This window comes from Odocoileus virginianus, chromosome 15 (genome assembly GCF_023699985.2).
Source record: "Odocoileus virginianus isolate 20LAN1187 ecotype Illinois chromosome 15, Ovbor_1.2, whole genome shotgun sequence".
NCBI lineage: Eukaryota > Metazoa > Chordata > Mammalia > Artiodactyla > Cervidae > Odocoileus > Odocoileus virginianus.
Genome location: NC_069688.1, coordinates 48,369,053 through 48,384,877, shown reverse-complemented (window position 1 = coordinate 48,384,877; position 15,825 = coordinate 48,369,053). Strand labels below are relative to the sequence as shown.

General features: G+C 40.0%; 1 long non-coding RNA gene and 2 other non-coding genes across 4 annotated transcripts in view; 2 read left to right on the top strand and 1 right to left on the bottom strand.

Annotated features, from left to right (window-relative positions):
- The window catches only part of LOC139038482 (uncharacterized), a 30,842-nt gene that overhangs the window by 13,558 nt on the left and 1,459 nt on the right, over nt 1–15,825 (bottom strand). The gene's annotated exons all lie outside the window — the stretch shown is intronic.
- On the top strand, nt 4,340–4,446 carry LOC139038560 (U6 spliceosomal RNA). Its single transcript, XR_011491601.1, has one exon. It is a non-coding gene; the product is annotated as a U6 spliceosomal RNA (small nuclear RNA).
- Nucleotides 11,715–11,862, top strand: LOC139038527 (small nucleolar RNA SNORA79). Its single transcript, XR_011491572.1, has one exon. It is a non-coding gene; the product is annotated as a small nucleolar RNA SNORA79 (small nucleolar RNA).

The following is a 15,825-nucleotide window of genomic DNA, read 5'->3' as shown; positions in this document are numbered from 1 at the left end:
TGGTAAAGAAACTGCCTGTAATGGGGGAGACCCATGTTCGATCCCTGGGTCAGGAAGATCCCCTGAAGAAGGGAATGGCTACCCCCTCCAGTATTCTTTCCTGGAGAATTCCATGGACAGAGGAGCCTGGTGGCCTACAGTCAATGGGTTACAAAGAGTCCGACAGGACTGAGTCACTAACACTTTAACACTTTGGCTCACTCACTTAAGCTTTAAGGTCCTTCCAAATATCCTTCTGGTATTTTTGGATCCATCTTCCAATTTCATGCATGCTTTATGGCTCTGCTTACACGTGTGATTATGGTGGGGGGATGGTCCCAAGCCTTGGACAAAGACAGCTCCCTCCTACATGTAGCCCTGCACACCCCACATCCAGCCACATTCAACTCAGGTCTCTGTATGCAGAAGACCAGTTGGGATGAAGCTGAGCAACTGGAGTTAGATTGGGAAACATCTTAATTCCTAGATGAGGTTGCCCTGTGTGCACTGAGGAACTGATGAAGGTTATTAAGCAGGAAGGCGGCAGTTCCAGGAGATTAGGTTATTTGAATACGTTTTCCAGGTTGAGACATTTTTAAGAGTATTTTGAGGCATCAACAACGAGCATGCCTCATTAAAAATCTCAGAACATTCTGTCCTCCTGTAGCCCAGCCATGGTCTCTGGGTTCTCACTGTGACATTTTCCCCCGGGGTAAATGTCATCTCGTCTCAGTTTATTTATAGTTCATTTAGACCATCAAAGCAATAACAATTCTCAAAATAGAGATTGATGCTCTGATGATCAATGGGATACATGAAAAGTATTTTAATATAAGAATATAAGAGTGAAAATGAAAAGGGTGGTTTTTTTGTTTTTTTGTGTTTTTTTTTGCTGCACTAGGTCTTCATTGCTGCATGGGTTCAGTAGTCGGGAAGCGCTGATTTAGCTGCCCTGTGGCATGTGAGATCTTAGTTCCCTGATGCGGGATCAAACCCATGTCTCCTGCATTGGAAGGTGGATTCTTAACCACTGGACCTCCAAGCAAGTCCAAGAGAATGGTTTTAATATAAGTAATAACTTCCCTCTCATTTACTCTATCAACCCAATTTGTGTTACTTCTTTCAAGACCATGCCTAAAGCATTTTTCTTCTATGAAGCTCTTCCTGACTAAATCTACCACATCTTGAATCAGGAAGAACTTTACATTTAGAGCTAGGAGGTATCATGATACAGACTTTAGAATAACACAGATAAAGATTTAAATCCCAGATCTGTTACTTAAATTATCCGAAATGAAGGTCAAATTTATCATCTATCTGTATTATGAAGCTATCAGTTGTGTGTTATCTCTATTAACACTTATTTTTAACTCAGTGGCAGTCTCCCACTACTTTCTTGTTAAGATAACCCAGATCTATTCAAATATTGGGTGGAGATTCCTTGATCTCATGAGAGATGGATCCAGGTCCTGATCTGTACGGACCATGTGACCCAATTCTGGCCAATGAGATACAAAGTGAAGCCTGATGGGGGCTTCTGGGAAAGATTTTCATCCCTACAGTACGTGCTCTGTCTGCCTTCTTCCTGCTTTTAAACTTGGTTGTGTAAGAACATGGAAGTTTCTACTGTGAGAGGCGGATGAGTGCCAAGACACTGACTCATAACTCTGAGTTATGAAACTGCTGACCAAATGCCAGTGATGGTGTTAAGTGCTGGGGAGACAATGAAGAGCCAGGAACAGATATCACCTCTGCCCCACTGGAGCTCAGAGTCTAGAGGAAGGTGATGGCCAGTGATCAGACACTGTGCAAGTAAATATGAAATCACAACTGTGACAAATGTTTTCAAGAAGAGGAACATGTTCCTGGATTAATAAATCATGGAGAAATGTATCTTCCCAATATACCTATACATGATCCGGGAGAGTAATGATGCTTCTCTGGGGATGAGATGGTGGAGCACGATCTGGATGAAGGTTAGGAGCTAGTTGGATGGGGGATTAAAGAGACCAAGAGATTTAGGGATACGGAACAGCAAATGTAAAGACATTGGGTAAGAGGGAACATGATAAATTTGCAATTGTACTTTTATTTTTTAATTTAATTTGATCAAAGTCTTATATTTGTGGATGTAAACTACAATGTGTGTAAACTATATGTAATTTTAAAAGTCAAATAATTACCTTGAGTAATAACATTGAAAATGATATAGGCTAATATCATCAAAAATTATCAATCCATGCCTCACTCCTCCTCACTTCCCAACCCCACTCCTCAGGGGCAAGCCTTTTTCATTATTTGAGCTTTCTTTTTCAAATTCTAGCATTCACTTCTATATTTCTAAGTAGTGTGCTGACTGGCCAAACCAGAACACAGTTCTGTGACCCAGGTCTGGCCAATGAGATAGAGGCATATAGGAGGCTTCCAGTGTCAGTGCTGGCATTTCTTTCTTCATAAATGATTTAGTTGAGGTAAGCACCACCCTCTCCTCCTCCTTACTGTTTTAAGCATAGATGTAATGGCTAATGTTGAAGGGGTCATCTTGTGTCCACATGAAAAAGGTCAAGAGACTCTCAGAGATACCACAACTTAGTGTTGGGACCAATGCTAACTTTCAGAACATTTTTTTTTTCCAAATGAGAAAAACTAAATCCCATCTTTCTAAACTACTGTTAATCAGCCTTGATATTACTAGCAGCCAAAAGCATTTCTAATTGACGTGTAGTTGCTAGTTTCTGGTTTATGAATTTTGGGCAATAGGCATTGACTTTCTGTTATAGAAGATGCCTATTTTGAGCTTCCCAGGTGACACTAGTGGTAAAGAACCCACCTGCCAATGCAGAAGATGTAAGAGAAATGGGTTCAACCCCTGGGTTGGGAAGATCCCCTGGAGGAGGGCATGGCAACCTACTCTAGTATTCTTGCCTGGAAAATCCCATAGACAGTAGAGCCTGGTGAGCTGCAGTCCATGGGATCGCAATGAATCAGGCATGACTGACACGCACATGCACAGATGGTAATTTAACTCTCACCATCTTCCACATCCTCATCACCCAGTACCACCCATCATACCAGTATCTTCCTCCTTTTATCTTCTCAGTTGAGGTTTATCACCAGTTTTAGTAAATTATCATTCAGTAATTCTATTATAAAGATCATATGAATATTATTCACTGTCAAACCAAGTATGTAGTAAGATTAATTTGATTATATTTCCAGTCTTGTATAATTTCCCCCCAGTTACTGAATGCTAAATATTTGTTTAGTTTTCTCTGTACCTATTCCTAATACTTCTCATACCTTCAAACAGCATCTCAATATAATTTTCCATAATGTTAAACTTAACTGTTGGGTTCAACCCTTCACCCCCGACCCCAAGACCTCTGTTGGATGAGAGAATTTAGTTGCTCTCTAAGCCTGCTAAGCCATTATCATTCTCTGCCATCCCTCTAACTTTCTCCTCTGTTACCTCCCCTCTTTTCTGGATCTTAAGACTATTTCTTTCTTGGTTCTTTCTGTTCTCCCATGTCTTAATAGAGCGCATTGTCTAGTATCTTTTTGAGAAAGGATACAAAGTTTTAGAACTTGAGCTTCTGGAATTGAATTTTATTCTACTTTCATACTTCACTGATAACTTGTCGAGGCATATAATTCAGCATTTAAAGGTTTTTGTCCCCCCTAATATCTTGAAGCTGGCAGTATTGTTGAATGAGCTAATATATTCTGATTCTTCTTTTTTTGGCCATGCCCCACAGCTTGTGGGATCTAGTTTACCAACTAGGGCAATGGCAGGCTGTGAAAGCCTGAAATCCTGACCACTAGACCACCAGGGACTTCCATTTCTTCCCCTTTCTTTCTTTTTTTCTTATTCTTGATCCTTTGTGTCTGAGCAGTTTCCTCTTTGCTTGTTTCATTTTATTTTTATTTCATTTCTCTGGATCAGAAAGATCAGCCCAGACATTTTATGATAATTGCTTCAGTTTACATCATTTAGAACCCACTGTGCTGACCACTGTGTCGGTCATACCAATTAGAAGACTTAAAATACTTGAGTTCTTTAAAAATCATATTTTATCTTTTCTCTGATAACTTTCTTCCCAACATTTTTCCATTCTCTTTTTCTGAAATACCTCTTAGTCATGTATTAGATCTACCTGCCTGATTTTACAATTGTTAATTTTTTTTCTCGTTTACTCTCTATTTTGTTGTTTTTTTGTTCTACTTTCTGGGAGATTTCCTAGATTCTACCTTCAAATATACCATGGAAGGCTCTTTTTAGATTTCATATTGACATTTTAATGTCTATGAGCCCTTTTGGACTCCCTGAATGGTTGTTTCATTGCTTTTAAATAGTATGCTAGTGCTCACTTCGGCAGCACATATACTAAAATTGGAACAATATAGAGAAGATGAGCATGGCAAGTGTGCAAGGATGACAAGCAAATTCATGAAGCATTCCATAAAAAAATTAAAAAAAAATAGTAGTATGCTGTTCTTATTTCATGGATGCAATGTTTTCTCATATTTTAATTATACAATCTTTATTCCCTCTTTGTACCACCTGTTTTCCTTAAAATCACTCTTTTAGTTACATCTTGGTCAAGTCTTCATTTTGGAGGCTTTTCTCAAACGTCTGACCCCTAACCTCTTATCTATATTTAAGAATGTGGCAGAAAGAGCTCCTTAGAAACTCTCTGTATGAAGGTAGGACTTGACTGATGGACTTTGCTGAAAGGAGATGTATTAGAGAATAGCCCTCTTTTTCTTTCTTTCTTCCTTTCTTTCTTTCATTTCTTCCTTCCTTCCTTTCTCCCTCTCTGCTCTTTCTTCTCTCTTCCCCCACTCTCTCTCTCTCTTCTTGATTGGGAAACACCCACATCAGTATCTGCAGATCTTTTCTCTAAGACCTTACAATTAATCCAAAGAAAGATCTTCTGATCTCCTACTTTGAGGAGAGGTGGGATAAGCTTGGCTCCTGGCTCACTGGGCTGGGTGGAGGAAGCTAGGAGATGGTATCTCACTGATTAGCATATGGCCTTCACAGACTCTCCTTGTTACAGGTCCAGTGCCTCACTCCTGATGAGTCCCTCGATATACCCAAGTCTGCAGTCTTCCTGGTTCAGTTTGTCTAGAATACACTTCTGTCTCCTGCCAGAATGGAGGAGGGATGGTGTTATGGGCTGAATTGTGCCCCCCACCTAAATTCACAGGTTGAGGTCCTAACCCTTAGGAATGGCATACTCCATCTCATTGCATTTCACTTTATGGTGCTTTGTGTGCATTGTTTTTTGCTTTTTAAAACAAACTGAAGGTTTGTGGCAACCCTGCATCAAGCAAGTCTGTTAGCACCATTTTTCCAATGGCATTTGGCCACTTTGCGTCTCTGTGTCACATTTTCACAATTTTTGCAATATTTCAAACTTTTAAATCATTATTATATTTGTTACAGTGATATGTGATGTGCTCTTTTAAGATTTTTATTTATTTATCTGTTTTTGACTGTGCTGGGTCTTCGGTGCTGTGTGGGCTTTTCTCTAGTTGCAGCAAGCCAGTGCTACTCTTCCTTGCAGTGCATGGGCTTCTCATGGCAGTGGTTTGTCTTATTGCAAAGCACAGGCTCCAGGCACCTGGGCTTCAGTAGCTGTGGTATGTGGCTCAGTAGCTGCAGTTCCTGGGCTTTGGAGCACAGGTTCAATAGATGGGTGCTTGGGCTTGATTGATCCGTGGCACGTGGGATCTTCCCAGATCAGGATTGAATCCATGCTTCCTGCATTGGAAAGTGGATTCTTTACCACTGAATCATCAGGGAAGCCCAATAAGTGAGCTTCAATGCTACTATTGTAATTGCTTTGGTGGCACCATGAACTGTGCCCATATAAGATGGCCAACTTATTTAATAAATGTTGGGTGTGTGCTAATTTCTCCATTGACAGGCCATTCCCCCATCTCTCTCAGGCCCCCCTATTCCCTGAGACAGAACAATATTTTTATCAGGCCAGTTAATAACCCTACAGTGGCCTCTAAGTGTCCAAATGAAAGGACAAATCACATGTGTCTCATTTTAAATTAAAGCTGAAAATTATTAAGTTCAGTGAGAAAGGCGTATAGAACGCTGAGTCAAGCCAAAAACTAGGCCTCTTGTGCCAAATAATTAGCTAAGTTGTAAATGCAAAAAAAAAAAAAAAAAAGGTCCTGAAGGAAATTAAGAGTGCTACTCCAGTGAACACAGAAATGATAAGAAAGTGAAAAACGTATTGCTGATATGAAGCAAGTTTCAGTGGTCTAGATAGATCAAACCAGCCACCACACTGTCTTAAGCCAAAGCCTCATCCAGAGCAAGGTTCTAATTCTCTTCAATTCTGTGAAGGCTGATGGAGGTGGGGAAGCTGTAGAAGAAAAGTGTGAAGCCAGCAGAGCTGGTTTGTGAGCTTTAAGGAAAGAAGCCGTCTCTGTTACATTAAAGTGCAAGATGAAGCAACAAGTGCCGATGCAGAATTTACAGCAAGTTATACAGAAGATCTAGCGAAGATAATTAACAAAGATGGCTACACTAAACATCAAACTTTCATGTGAAAAACCCTTATATGGGAAGAAGATGCCATCTAGAACTTTCACAGCTGGAGAGAAGTCTACAACTGGCTTCAAAGCTTCAAAGGACAGGCAAACTCTCATAAAAGAGGTTAGAAGTCACAGCTGGTGACTTGACGTTGAAGTCAATGCTCATCAACCACTCTGAAAATCCTCAGGCCCTTAAGAACTATCCTGAATCTACTTTGATTGTGCTCAATAAATGGAACAAAGAGCCTGTATGATTGCATATGTGTTTACAACATGGCTAATTGAATGTTCTAAGCCACTGTTGAGACCGACTGCTCAGAAAAAAAGAGATTAATTTCAACATACTGATGCTCACTGAAAATGCACCTGGTTACCTAAGAGCTCTGACGGAGGTGTACAAGGAGATGAATGTTTCATGCCTCCTAATACAATATCCATTTTGCGTGGATCAAGGAGTCATTTCAACCTTCAAGTCTTACTAATTAAGAAATACACTGTGTAAGACTAAAGCTGCCATAGACAATGATTCTTCTGATGAATCTGGACAAAGTAAATGAAAAACCTTCAGGAAAGGATTTGTCATTCTAGATGCCATTAAAAACAGTCATTAAGAACAGTAAGATGAGGTGACTCATGGAAAAAAGTTCAAAATATCAATATTAACAGGAGTTAGGAAGGACTTCTCTGATGACCCAGTGGTTAAGAATCCGCCTGCCAGTGCAGGGGAGGGACATAGGTTTGATCATTGGTCAGGGAAGATTCCACATGCTATGAAGCAACTAACCCTGTGTGCCACGACTACAGAAGCCCACACACCTAGAGGCTGTGCTCCGCAATAAGAGAAACCACCATGAAAAGTCTGCCTACCACAACTGGACAAAAGCCTGTGAGCAAAAACAAAGACCCAGTGCAGTCAAAAAACAAAATTAATTAATAAAACAAAACAAAAGAGGAGTTGGGTAAAGGTTGGTTCCAACCCTCATGAATGACTTTGAGGCGTTCAAGATTTCAGAGAAGCCTCTTTGACATAAATCACAGCAAGATCCTCTTTGACCCACCTCCTAGAGTAATGGAAATAAAAACAAACTAAACAAATGGGACTTAATTAAACTTAAAAGCTTCTGCACAGCAAAGGAAACTATAAACAAAATGAAAAGACAACCCTCAGAATGGAAAAAAATAATTGCAAATGAAGTAACTGACAAAGGATTAATCTCCAAAATATACAAGTGGCTCACGCAGCTCGGTATCAGAAAAACAAACATCCCCAATGAAAAAATGGGCAGAAAACCTAAACAGACATTTCTCTAAACAAGACATACAGATGCTCAACATCGCTCATTATTAGAGAAATGCAAATATAGTCAAGTCAAAACTACATACAGATGCTCAACATCACTCATCATTAGAGAAATGCAAATACAGTCAAGTCAAAACTACTTGAGGTATCACCTCACATGGTCAGAATGGCCATTATAAAAAAATCTACGAACAATAAATGCTGGAAAGGATGTGGAGAAAATGGAACTCTCTTACACTGTTGGTGAGAATGTAAATTGATGCAGCCACTTTGAAGAACAGTATGGAGAATCCTTAAAAAACGAGGAATAAAACTACCATATGACCCAGAACTCCTACTACTGAGCATATACCCTGAGAAAAACCATTATTCAAAAACACACATGTACCCCAACATTCATTGTAGCATGGCCAGTGCATGGAAGTAACTTAGATGTTCATTGACAGATGAATGGATAAAGAAGTTGTGGTACATATATACAATACAATATTACTCAGCCATAAAAAGGAATAAATTTCAGCCAGTTGAATTGAGATGGATGAACCTAGAGCCTGTTACAGAGTGAAGTCAGAAAAACAAATATCACAGATTAATGCATATGTACGGAATCTAGAAAAATGGTACTGATGAACCTATGTGGAGGGCAGTAATGGAGATGCAGACATAGAGAACAGACGTGTGTACACAGTGGGGGAAGGAGAGGGTGGGACGAATTGAGACAATAGCATTGAAACATATACATTACCACATGTAAAACAGAGAGCCAGTGGGAAACTGCTATAAAACACAGGGAGCTCAACCTGGTGCTCTGTGACAACCTCGAGGGGTGGGATGGGGATGGGTGGGAGGGCGGCTCAAGAGGGAGAGGATATATGTATACTTATAGCTGATTCATGTTGTTATATGGCAGAAACCAACACAACATTGTAAAGCAATTATCCTCTAATCAAAAACAAAACAAAGCAAAAAGATTTCAGTGAAGGAAATAACTGCAGATGTGGTGGAAATAGCAAGAGAATCAGAAACAGAAATAGAGCCTGAAGATGTGACCGAGTTGCTGCAATCTCATGATAAAACTTTCATGAATGCCGAGTTGCTTCTTATGGTTGAGCAAAGAAAGTGATTTCTTGAGATGGAATCTACTCCTGGTGAAGATGCCATGGAGACTGTTGAGATGACAAGGATTTAAAATATGACAAAAACTTAGCCGGTAAAGCAATAGCAGGACTTGAGAGGACAGACTCCAGTTTTAAAGGAAGTTCTTGCTATTAAACAGTACTGCATGCTACCAAGCAATTTCTTTGTGAAAGGAAATCAGTTGATGCAGCAAACTTCACTGTTGTCTTACTTTAAGTCGTCACAGCCACCGTTCAGCAACCACCAGTCTGATCAGTCAGCAGCCATCAATACCTAGGCTAGACTCTCCACCAACAAAAAGAATACTTAATGAAGGCTCAGATGATGGCTAGCATTTTAACAATAAAGTATTTTTTTAAGCAATAAATTGTGGTATCCTACATGAAAATAAAAGGTACAAAACGTCTTATTTCAACATAAAAACTATTTTTTCTGGAGTGCATCTTGATCTGGGAAAAGGATAGATGTTGGAAGAAAAAAATAAGAAAAGAAAAGGCAACCCATTATTTAGTCCTATGCTGTTGAGCAGGGGATGACTTCAATGAAGTATTTTTCACTTAAAAGTATGCATATTGTTTTCTTAGACATAATGCCATTGCACAATTAATAGATTACAATATAGTGTAAACAGAGCTTTTGTATGTACGGGGAAACCAAAGAATTCATATGACTTGAATTATTGCAATATTCACTTTACTGAGGTGCTCTGGAACTAAACCTTCAATAACTCCGAGCTATGGCCTTACTTCTGAATGTGACTGTATTTGGAGACAGGGCTTCTAAAAAGGCAGTTAAGGTAAAATGGGGTCATATGTGTGGGCCCTAATTCAACATCACCAGTGTCCTCATAAGAGAAGATTAGGACATGTGCACGTTCATAGTGAACAGGCTCTGTGAGGACAGAGCCAGTGACGGCCACCTGTAAGTCAAGCAGAGAGGCTTCAGAATGAAACCAACCCTGCTGAAACATTAACCTTGGACCTCTAGCCTCCAAAACCGTGAGAAAATATATTTCTCTCGTTTAATCCACATGATGTGTGGTATTTTTTATGGTAGCCCTAGCTTTGTCAACAAAGGTCCGTATAGTCAAAGCTATGGTTTTTCTAGTAGTCAGGTACGGATGTGAGAGTTGGACTGTAAAGAAGGCTGAGTGCCAAAAAACTGATGCTTTCAAATTATGGTGCTGGAAAAGATGCTTGAGAATCCCTTGAACTGCAAGATCAAACCAATCAATCCTAAAAGAAATCAACAATGAATATTCACTGGAAGGACTGATGCTGAAGTTGAAGCTCCAATACTTTGGCCACCTGATGCAAAGGGCTCACTCATTGGGAAAGACCCTGATGCTGGGAAAGACTGAGGGCACAAGGATTATGGGGGTGATGACAGAGGATGAGCTGGTTGGATGGTATCACCGATTCAATGGACATGAGTTTGAGCAAACTCCGGGAGATGGTGAAGGACAGGGGAGCCTGGCATACTATAGTCCATGGGGTTGCACACGACTTAGTGATTGAATGACAAGCAAATTAATACAAATAGAAGCTAGATTATACTGGGGGTGGGGTGGGGGGGCCAATGGGACCTAAAGGGTCGAACAGCTTTGAATTTAAAATGTTAATCTAAAAAAAAATAATAAAATTAAATTAAAAAAAAATAAAATGTTAATCTATTCCTCTGGTTTCAGTCCTTCCACTTGCTCCCACCTTTAATGACAATTAGAAATTTGATTTTCTATGTCTTTATGAGGTTCTACAGTCTAAACCGTCTTGATCTTGCCTACAGATGCTCTGGTTCATCTTAGTTCAGCTAAATCAGTTTCTACTCCTTCAGTCACTTTCCACATTTTTTCCACCTTCCAAATTTTGTTGTTATCTTGAACCATCTCATCTCCTATCTTATTCTTCCATCAGTGGGACTTCAGGAAGAAGTAGAGATAAAGATACGTATTCAATGCAGTATGTTTTAACAGGCCCACACTTTCTGTTGAAGAGTTACCAATGACCAGTCTAAGAAACAGAAACCTTCATTACCCTGAAGGAGATGTGCTACTTCAGACTACTAGCTGAAGTCCACACTACTAGTTCCAGAGTATTCATGGAAACAGTAAGTGTCAATGCAAATATACATATCCATACAACTATGAAAAATAGAAGTGGCCCCTAACAGTAAGAAAAGTGCCATTTAAGGCTTAGTTGGTTAAGTTATATATTCCTATGTCGATTTCAAATACAGACACCCAGGTACATTTCATTCTTTACAAGGTTACTTCTTGGGGATAAAAGCCAAACAAAAAAACAGTATTTTTATAGTGTGAAGCAACCCAAGAGATACCACCAGTCATCTACCATAGTAGATTCAATGTGCTTTAGTGGCTCTGTATATGACATGCAGTGGGTGAAAAGCAGCAAGCAGATTCAACTGATGGGTTCCTAGAAACCTGGGATTTCTAGGATCTTCTCTGGTGGTCCAGTGATTAAAAACCACCTTCCATGCAGGTGACACAGGTTCGATCCCTGGTCTGGGAACTAAGATCCTACATACTGTGGGGCAACTAAGTCCATGTGCTACAACTAAGACCTGATGCAGCCAAATAGATAAATATAATATATATATCAATATATATATAAATTATACATATGTATATACATACAATTTAAAAACAAACTTGGTATTTCTGCCCAGATGCCACAGAAGCGGCATTCTTCTCCCCACATCTCATTGTAAGAGATTGAACATTTGATGGCTGTTCTTCTCACTGCCTGGAGTCTTAGGTAGTGGGGTTTTAATACATCATATGTCTAAACTGACTTGTCTTCACTCAAGGCACTATAGGGATGAGTTGGTTATGCGGTAGCACCTACTGATTTTTGCGGAGTCAAAAGGACTGAGGGAAAAAAAAAAAGACATAATAAAGTGACAATTTGGTATCAAATACTAAAGTTTTAATTTACGAAAATGGCATTGGCCATTATAATAGATGCTAAAAATCACCATTAAAATGATAATAGAAGTAAACATTAAAATGATAATAGGAGTTTTTCTCCCCTAGAAATTTAACTAAAACTTTAATCTCATAAATGAAATAATTTAGTTTAAAAACACTAGCTTTTTCTTATCACTAGCTTTTTACATGAGAATTTGCTTTGTTGCTGCCACATAAAAAGACATCAAACACTAACCTGTGCTGAAATTCCTAAAGGTATGACAAATAATGTAGCAGATCACAGGCTGTTTTAAAAAATGCACTAACTGCTCCAATTGAGAATAATAGTCAACCATTATATAAACAGTCACTAGATTAGGAATAAAATAATCCAGACAGGCAAAATCGACTGCCTACCCCATGGTTGCTGCAAGTTGCTGGAAAACTCCAAATACAGCATAATTTACAAGATGGTTTTCAATGGCTAGTGAGGGGCTACTTCCTCCCGTCAGCATTCAGTACTGATGCGTTTCCAACTCTAACCTACATCAGAATCACCTGGAGGACTTGCTAGACACACAGACGAGTTTCTTGAGGCCTGGGGTGAGTTGGCGAATTTACATTTTTCACAAGCTCCCAGGTAATCTGATGTTGATGGTCTGTCCAGGGACCACACATTGGGAACAACTGCTGCACTTAAGAGTTTATGGAGAAAGATGTTTGAGAAAGAGAGAGAAGTACATTCTCATGTTGGGTGTGGCAAGGTTTCTAGTCACTTAGAACTATTTTGCCAACAGAATCAAAACAATTGGGTAACCTGGGGCTTCCTTGGTGGCTCACTGTAAAGAATATCTGCCTGCCAATGCAGGAGACATGGGTTTGACCCCTGGTCTCGGAAGATTCCACATGCCTTGAAGCAACTAAGCTTGAGCACCACAACTTGAGCCTCTACTCCAGAGCCCAGGAGCCGCAGCTACTGAGCCCGCACATGGGAATTACTGAAGCCCGTGTGCCCTAGAGCCTGTGTTCCTCAACAAGAGAAGCCGCCGCAGTGAGAAGTCCAAGCACTGCAGCAAAGAGTAGGTAGCCCCCAGCCCAGCCCCTGCAACTAGAGAAAATCCCGTGCAGCAATGAAGAGCCAGCACAGTCAAAAATAAGTAAATAAATAAATAGTATACATATGGCTGAGTCCCTTCACTGTTCACCTAAAACTATCACAACATTGCTAACCATCTATACCCCAATATTAATACAAAGTAAAAAGTTTAAAATAAATAAAAATTTAAAAAAACTTCAATCGGGTAACAGAGTTAACTTCATTGTTGATGATTTTAAATTGTTCACCTTCTCCTTCATGAATCTAGCCAAACAATATAGCAGTAGGTAGTCCAACAGGGCATACTAAGCAAGGCAGTCAAGGCTGAGTTATTAGATATTGGTGAGAAAGATGGGAATCTTGGGCACCATTGACCAAACAAAGGCATGGTTTGCTCATAAACTCTAGTTTTGTTTGCACAAACAAATTTGGGAGAGTTGGGTAAAAGTTTTTGGATGGTTTTGGAAATGGCTTCAGATTACAGATGGCAGATTGACCCATACTTGTTTAGGTTCATTGTCTCCTGAAAAGGACAGTAAAGGAAAGTAAGAAGATAAATTCACAGGGACAAAGAGGATGGGGCTGGAGTCATCTGCAAAAGATATATCTCAGCCCAATTCTGGAAGATGGGGATGAATGGAAGAGTGGAAACTGGCTTAACAGAACATCAGAAGCTACTCTAATGACATCCTAGAGGTCAGTATAGAAACAGCCCAAGAGATTATTCTATAAAACACCAGATTGGACCAGGTCTTGGAGATGCCAGAGATCATGAGAGAGATGCTGAGGAGAGGTCACAGGATATCAGAAGTGAGAGAGAGGTGAGAGGCTGAGAGCTGAGTGAATGTGGATATTTGGACTTGTTAGATCCTCAGGTTCCCTGTCCCACTTCCTACAGCCAGATGATTACAATGACAGGGGCTTCCCTGGTAGCTCAGACGGTAAAGCGTCTGCCTGCAATGCGGGAGCCCCGGGTTCCATCCCTGGGTCGGGAAGATCCGCTGGAGAAGGAAATGGCAACCCACTCCAGTATTCTTGCCTGGAAAATCCCATGGACTGAATCTTGGTAGGCTACAGTCTATGGGGTCGCAAAGAGTGGGCCACGACTGAGCGATTTCACTTCACTTCACTTCAGGAAATACAGGAGAGGCTTGCGCATCTGGCGGAAAGAAGGGCAGGACTAAAGCACCTACAGGAAAGAAAGAAACTGCATACTGAGTAGTGACTGCTCTGAATCTATTCTGACCTGTTCTGAGAATATCAGCAGCCAGGAGAATGTGCCCTCAGCCAAGGGATGGCAGATATCTCTCTTGAGATGCTGAAGAGCCCAGAACAAAAGACATCTATTTTCTGATATTTGGGGAATCTTCCTAAGGAAAGACGAACACGATCACCACACAGCAAGCCCATCAGTGAGCAATAACCCTTCCTCCCACCACTATGTGTAGTTTCCAGAGGGGTTTTAAGATCTCATTCTTAAGTATGAAGCGACAGTTGAAGGTTTGCAAACATTTGATGAAAGCTTCCAACATACTGAAATTTCAGAATATTAGGTAACATAATTATGAAATCTCAGAATATCAGAGATAGATTATTCTATGAGTTTTTAGGAAGAAAAATTCTAGGTCACAAAGGAATGGAACTCAGGATGGCATCAGAATTCTAAATGGCAACATTGACTGCTAGAAGATAAAAGAGAAATTTTTATGAACGAAAAACTTCAACTTAGAATTTGACACTTGGTCAAACTCTTTCAAAAGAAAGAGTTGGGAAAAAAAAAAGAAAGTTGAATAAGTTTTACCTTCTGAACCCATTCTTGGGCTACTACTGAAACATATGCCATGGCAAAAATGAAGCAGCAAACCAAGCAAAAAGTCACAGGACAGAGAAATGGGGCTTTTACTCTGGAGATCAAGGATTGTCCCAAGATGACAACTGAGTAGCAGGTCCAGAGAGGAGCTCATCTCCATTGGAACAGAAAGGCAGTGGACTTTTGGAAGGATATTTGGGGGTATGGGGGGTAGGACTGATTGATCATTTGAAAAATAAATGTGACAGTCATTTGATAGACATGTTGTAGAAAAAAAATATCAGATGGGAAACATCACAAACTAAGTAAATAGATAAAAGCTTTTTTTAAAAAATAAGAAAACAAGCATAGTACAATAGTTGGTTCTGTTGTCACTAGTATTTGCACAGTCACTGGGCTTCCCTTGTAGCTCAGTGGGTAAAGAATCTGCAGTGCAGGAGACCTGGGTTCGATCCCTGGGTTGGGAAGATCCCCTGGAGAAGGAAATGGCAACCCACTCCAGTATCCTTGCCTGGAAAATCTCATGGACAGAGGAGCCTGGTGGGCTGCAGTCCATGGGGTTGCAAACAGTAGGGCATGACTAAGCAACTAACACTTACACCTACTTGACTACTTGCTATGCCTAAGCTGTGAAAGAGATACATTGGAAGAATGGTGGAAGATGAAACTGGACAGGGCTTGAAAGAGCTAAGTCCTTATCTAAGGCAACAGGTCGTCAAAGCACCTGTTATCAAAATTGATAAATCAAGGGATCGATGCACAAATTATTAGAAATAGGAAGGTAATGACAGAATGGACTGCTAAAAGTGGAATTTGGTAGCCTCTAGACAGGAGGTTAAGAAGGTACAGGAAAGTAGGATTTGCATTACCTTAAAGTACTGTATTATCTTACAAACGATAGTGTGCGTGCTTATACTGTATTTAAAAAGAAAAAAATCCTGAAATTCATTTGTTGAGAATGAAACATGGAGCAGCCAAACCTTGCCTCACAATGTTATGTGCAGGAAATATATGATCCA